The 7118-nt window shown below is 33.3% G+C and overlaps 1 pseudogene; it reads left to right on the forward strand.

The window, feature by feature from the left end:
- Positions 1–1062: 1062 nt before the first annotated feature.
- Positions 1063–7118, forward strand: part of LOC102025240 — a 55859-nt pseudogene continuing 49803 nt past the window's right edge.

A 7118-nucleotide genomic window follows, 5' to 3' on the forward strand; every position in this document is an offset into this window, starting at 1 on the left:
GGCTGGGGATTTAGCTCAGCAGCACAGCGCCTGCCTGACAAGCACAAGGTCATGAGTTCGATTCCCGGTACCAGGAAAAAAAAAAAAAAAGAATATATCCTTGTCTCAGCAGTACTGAGGTCCACCTTCCAGCCTGTCCTGAGACACATTTGCTTTCACTCTGCATTTAGTCCATATCCTCCTGAGCATCCCAAGATCACGAACCTGTTTCACACAACACCTTTATTCAAAGGCACAAGTTATAATAATAACAATTATTCATTAGGTGCTACTGCATGCTAGATTTCCACAAATACTTCATTTTGCAGTAATAGCATGCTAGACCTTTGCAAATGTAGTAATAGCATGTTATTTTGTAATAATATTTTATACTATAACAGTTATACTGTACTACTCTATTACTACTCTATTATTCTCCTGTAATCATGGTATATTTTATAAATTGATTTTATAAATCTGGAAATTGGATCAAAATGGGTAACTTATTCATCATCACCCAACTTTAATGATTAGACTTCACAATAAAATCTAATTCTATCAAAATACATGTTTCTGTTCCATCCACCTTTATCTTCAGTATTTCCATCCTAACTCAGGACTTTTCTTATATTCCTTTTTAAATTTTTCAGTCTTAATAAAATATCTACACGGCCAAAAAGGATTCTTCAGCGAGGACAACATAAGTACTCTGCATTTTTTGAAACTTTTCATTTTTTTTTACCTTATTGCCTTACTGTCAAAGTTTATAAAGCAAAATAATGTTATATAGTTATTTCCAATCTGTATAAGACAATGCTTTATAACCATTTTAGATTTATTAGAATTTTAGATTTACTAGAACTCTAATTCTGTGATGAATTGAATTGATAGAGTATGATATTTTACGTATGGCAATTGGCTCAATAATTATAACACATAAAGAAGAAATAATTTTCAAGTATTCCTTTCAATTGTGTCTAGATGAAGCTCTGGAAATATCTCCTCCCACTTTTCAGATAACTTCATTTCACTTTGTTTTCATAACAAAGTATAACCAAAGCAATTGAATGTCACATCTTGCAATTGTGCTTCCCAGTAACTTACACTAATTTTCCTTTCTTATAATGCTAGATAAAGAAGTCATGGGACCCTCAGATGAAGAACACATTAAAGAATTCACAAAACATTATCCTGGAGAAATAGCAAGAGTAACATTTACTGATACATATTCATATCATCTTAAATTCTTTTCAGAATGAAGAATCCTAGTAAGGAAGGAAAACATTAACCATATAGGTAATTTTGCACTGTTCTCTATTTCAGTTTTGTCTCAGGCATTTGTGGGAAGCAATGCTAATATGTCAGATTAGACAATCACCACCTGCTATGGTGACATCCATGTGTCATTCTACAAATTTAAAGAGTACATCATTTTTGAGCATACTAACATATTCAACATATGATGACAATGTATAATCATATACAGGTATCACAACCTTCACACATATATACACAATATTTTTTTTTTTGGTACTGGGAAATGAACTCAGGACCTTGCGCTTGCCAGGCAGGTGTTACAATGTATTATTTATAAAATATAGCTGTCCTAGATTATTGTTAAAGTTAAGTTAAATTGTTTATGCATAAAAAAAAGAAATTGCCCTTTAAATGTCTAAGTAAGCCACATGAAAATAAAAGAAATTCTCAAAATTCCAAAATGAAGACAGCATCAAATCTATTATTGATATTACATGATTTTTGCCAGTCTCTGCAACCAAAAGGCATTAGTTTTAGTAACTCTGTGGGGACAGGGGAACTGAGATTTGTGTAAAATGAAGTTTCCTGCAGTGATTTGAAATCCCTAGGGGCTATATTCTCACCAAAACAATAGAAAAGAAAAAAAGTCACCTGCTGGCAGATGAAGAATTGAAAGAACTTTATCTTCCCTTTAGCTATGCATGAAGCAAAGAGAGCTCTCCTATGAGAAATCAGAGCTCTGAATCTACCTCCTACTAGGATTGAGTTCTTTCTTACTTTGGCTGCCTGGTTTAAGAAATCTCAAGCAGAAATACACAGGGACCTTAGCGTGTCAGGCACTGAAGTGTATGGCAGAAGATGATAAAAATCTTCTCTAGAGAAGTGCAACCTTAACTCAGACTGAAAACATAAAATATCTCTGATATTTTATAACTTTACTGTCCAACATGCAAAGATAAAACACTCTAAGTGAGAGTTAGGAGAATCAAACAGGCTGAATATATTCTTCCTAATGGAATTATAAAACTGAGAGCATAAAATATTAAATAAGAGATGAAATAAAAAATACAGAAAAGGAAAATGACACTACAAAATATAGGAAGCAGTAGCAATTAGCTGGGAATGTAATTAAAAGGTAACATCAACTAATTAGCCAAGTAATAATAACAAAAATAATAATAATAATAAATAATAACAAAAAATTTTCTTGAGGAAAAAATGTCTAAGAAATATCAAACAAATTTTATGGAAAAAATATAAAACTTCACTTTAGAAGACCAGGATACGTGAAAGGGTACAGCATTTCTAAGGCTTTTCATTGTAAGGAGGTCATACAATTTCTTCTGTTGCCATGTAACAAATTATCCCACACTTAGGGACTTAGAACAATACCTATTTGTCACCTCACAGTCCTGCAGGAGAGAAGTCTAAGCAAGCTCAGTTACTTTTCAGCTTACAGTAACCCAAGGCAAAAATTAGGCTCTTCTCTTGAAGCTCCTGAAAAGAACCTGCTTCCAAGCTCGTTCATGTTCTGTAGAATCAGGTGCATAGCAGTACTTTTCTCTTTTGCTGACTGTCAGACAGGGTTACTCTCAGTACTTATCAAAAGATCATTTCCCAGTTCTTGACCATGAACTGGTCCATCCCTAAATCCAGTAACAGCACGGGAAACTCTTTTCTTGCTTCAAAATCCCCTGATTCCCCCTCTGCTGCTGCCTGAAGAACACTCCTGCTTTTAAAAGAATACAAATGAGTAGACTCAGCCCATTGGAGTATCTCCTGATCTAAGACATATTGTGTCTGAGAATCATGGAGTGATAGATCATATTCACAAGCCCCACCAACAGTCCTAGGGAGGGCGTTTTATAAGACCAACAATCCTGATGAAGTGTGGTTTTTAGAATTCTGCCTGTCACAGATGCCCAGGTTATTTCAGGACCATTTTGTGATTCTAATCAAAATCATAATCCAATTTTATATAATTTGACAACTGGACATAATTTAAATTTATCTTTAAAAAGGCCATAAACTGCAGATATATCTTTTTAAAAACTGAAGCTATGAGAAATGAAGACACTACACATTTGCCACATGTAGCTAAACCAATGACATAAAAGAGACGACCTCAGAGAAAATAGTTCACCACATTAGCAAAAATAAGCAAATAGAACAATATGAAGTATTGACAAGAATGTATAGCAAAGACAATGCCTATCTTACATTATATAATTTTATAAATTTAACAAAAATTGAGAAATTTTATCTTAAAGCTCAAGATGAGCATAACCTATAACATAGCATCATAACAATCAAATGAGTGAAACTCTCATCCCAGTGTTAAAGATTTGCTACCTCCTCTCTGCTCCTCTCTGAGAGCACAGAAAGCTATAGTCAGATAGCTGCACCCACGGCATTTCCAAGCAGGCATGAATTCCTCTCCTTTCTCCACCTGCTTTTTCTAGCTAGGCATAAAACAGGCAGTGCACATGCAAATTGAAAAAAAAAATTCTTTCCTCTTAGAGTATTTGATTTGATTTGGAATAGAGCATACCATCCTCCTAGCAAGGAACTTTTCTAAGTTTGCAGCTTAAGAGAGAAACTTTTGTTTGACAGTTCCCTGAGATTTGGAGGTTAATTGTTACTATTGTAGACTCTGTTATGATGTCTCTGACATGTGTTCATGACACAATACACACTTCATAAGGATTTTCATAGCAAAAGAGTTTTGGTTTTTTGTTTGTCTGGGGGATGATACTAGTGAAAAGAAAAATGTAACTGATTAAAATTTTAATACAACAGTATTTAAAGTCACCGATTCACAATCTTATAGTGAGATTCTATAATCATAAGAAGAAGAAAACTCAAATAGTGTCTTTTATTTAAACTCAAAATCGTAAAATATATCAAATCAAACAAAGTTAAGAGTAATTTATGATGGATCTATAGATAAGAGTTTAAATTTTTTTTGAGACACGGTTTCACCATGTAGTTCAGTTTGGCCTTGAATTTACAGTGATTCTCAGCCTCTTGAGTACTAAGATTAAGGGTATGCACTACCACACATGGGCTGGAGTTTAAGTTTTTAAAAATTACTTATGCAATTTAAGTACACATAGTAGAAGTCAAGTCATCATATACCCACAAAGTTCAATAAAGCTATTAGCTAATTCCATGCTTGGTGCTATGGAAACTCATAGTATATAGGGAACTACAGCTCTACTTGTAATGATTTATTTTTAAAATCTGGCAGTAGGTACATATTTGTCTACTTCATTTTTATTACATTTATATATCTGAACTAATTCAAAACTTATTTTTGAAAATATTTAAAATCTTAATGAAATATACATTTAATTGTTATACTTAGTTTTAATTCACCTTGTTAAAGAATACCTCAGTTTAAATTCAATAGATTGGTTGGTTACTTTTTTAATAAGTAAAGCTTTATCCTCCAAAGACATTCTGATAGACATGATTTAAGCATAGTTAAATTATTCACACTTTTATTTGTCCATTATACCTGTGTTGTATCTAATGTTAAAATAAGCTGTAGTTCAATTTCTTGTACATGCTAGAACGCTCTAATTTCTGAAAAACATTAAAAAGATATTGCTTTGACAATATGAAATCAGAGAAGAGCTCCATAAAATTCTTCATTGACAGAGAAGCACAAAAGATGGTGAGAGAAAGCTTAAAATGAGGGTGATAATTCAAAGCTAAATACTCCTTAAGGATAGCTGTCTAATCTATTTTGAGAATCACTACTATAATTCATGTTTTTGTAGATTTTTAAGTCAAAATAACATTCAGAATTTGGTGCTACTGTAAAGTCCACTATAGCCTATTATCAGAAACAAAATGATCCATGATTATAATTATAGCTTCTTTTTTCTACAAAGGTCATTGTTACAAAACACATGAAAATATTTACTGTCATGCTTCACTATTCTGGAAGGGAGGGTTTGTGGCTCTTCAAGCTGCCATTAATGCTGTTGTTATAGAAGTGAGTACAAGATGTTCCATGCAAACTCTTTTGGATGCAAATGAATGATATTGTAGGCACTAAAAGTTTCAGGAATGAAAATGTAGGTGAGTAGCCCTGCTGTTCTTTCATTTGTTCACTCACATTCTGTAATGAAGTTCACTAAACTGGTTGTATGAGTAGAGTAAAACCTTGGCTTGCGAGTAACTTGTACCGCGAGTGTCCCACAAGACGAGCAAACATGGCTAAGACATTTTAACTTGATAAATGAGCCGTGTCTTGCAATATAAGTAGTACGTGACACCAAGAGTCACATGATCACAACTGAGCCAACAGTTCTCTCTTTCTCCCTCTCCTCCCTCGCTGGGAATTATGGGTGATCATCTCCCAACAGGAAGAGGTTATGGAGGAGGTCTCTCATCTGCAGAGGAGGAGGAGAAAAAGGTGGAAGAATATCTCACTTCAAATGGGATTAGGAAGACGTGTAAAATGTGGAAAAATGCAAAATTTTGTAGAAAAGAATCACCCCAATAAGGCTACAGGCAGTGCAAATGATAAATCTGTTTAACAGAAATTCAGTGTCACATTTCCGCAAAATCCTTGAAAGGAGGTAAAGGCAAGTGTCATTGGATAGTTCTTGTTAAAGTTGCACTAAAGTAGAGATTTCACAGAACCAATAGATAGCAGCGATTCCAAAAGTAGTAGTGGAAGTCATCACATAATAACCCTCCTCTCTTGTTTCCTTTACCCCAGTCATGAAGCTTTTCAAAGGTAAGTGCAGATTAATTTATTGTTCTTTATATTTTGTAGTGTCTTTATTATTTTACTTTTTATTTATTATATTAGCATACTATAATCATTTTTATATGAATATTTGGGGATTATGGAATGACTGATTCATATGAAGAAATCATCTGAGTTTTTATTACTGCTTATGGGAAATTTTGTTTGATATAAAAGTGCTTTGGATTACAAGCACATTTCCAGAAGAAATTATGCTCTCAAACCAAGGTTTTACTGTAGATAAAAATAAAAGAAAATTTATATTCTCTATGAGCTCAACCTCTTCAGGAATCCAGGAATACAATAAGAATATTATTAGAAAAGAAGTAGGTCTTGAGAGATATAAATAAAGTCTTTATAAGTAAACAAACAAAAGTTTTCCAGCCTAGAGAGCCAAAGAAGAGCTCTTAATTGAAATAACAGTTCAAACTGGGATTAGGGAAAGGAGAAAAAGAAAGACAGAAGGAAGGGAAAACATATATATATATACACAGAAGGCTGGCTGGGATAACTGTACTGCTGATGTCTAATGGTTTATTGAAAGGAATAGCTAATGTTTTATTTATTTATTTATTTATTTTAATCAATTTTGCATGCATCTATCTGGTAATCTGAACAACTAATTTGAAGACAACAATACACAACATAGCAACCATTGTTGAAGTCCTACCATCTTGTTTGGTGAAACTCTGTATCGTTTACATTTTTTTTGTTTTTATTTTTTATTCTCTTTAATGGTTTGATTAATCTTGCATTCTTACATCTGGTAATCTGACAAACTTTGATGAAGATTAAAAATATGTAATATAACAACCATTGTTAATCTTTATCATTTTGTTCTGAAACCCTGTATCATTCTTATTGTTTTTGCTTTGTTTTGTTTTTGTCTATGCTGTTGGCATTTTGCTATTGGTCTTTTTTTTCAATTCTCTTTAAAATAAAAAATAAAAAATAAATAACAGTTCGCCTTTAGGCTTAAGCTTAGAGGCTTGCTGAATAAGAAAGGTTTAAAAAAATACATAAGGGGGGGCTGGGGATTTAGCTCAGCGGCAAAAGCGCCTGCCTGGCAAGCGCAAGGTCGTGAGTTCGGTTCCCGGTACCGGAGAAAAACCAAAAA

Source organism: Chinchilla lanigera, unplaced genomic scaffold (genome assembly GCF_000276665.1).
Source record: "Chinchilla lanigera isolate Chin_1 unplaced genomic scaffold, ChiLan1.0 scaffold00077, whole genome shotgun sequence".
Classification (NCBI taxonomy): domain Eukaryota; kingdom Metazoa; phylum Chordata; class Mammalia; order Rodentia; family Chinchillidae; genus Chinchilla; species Chinchilla lanigera.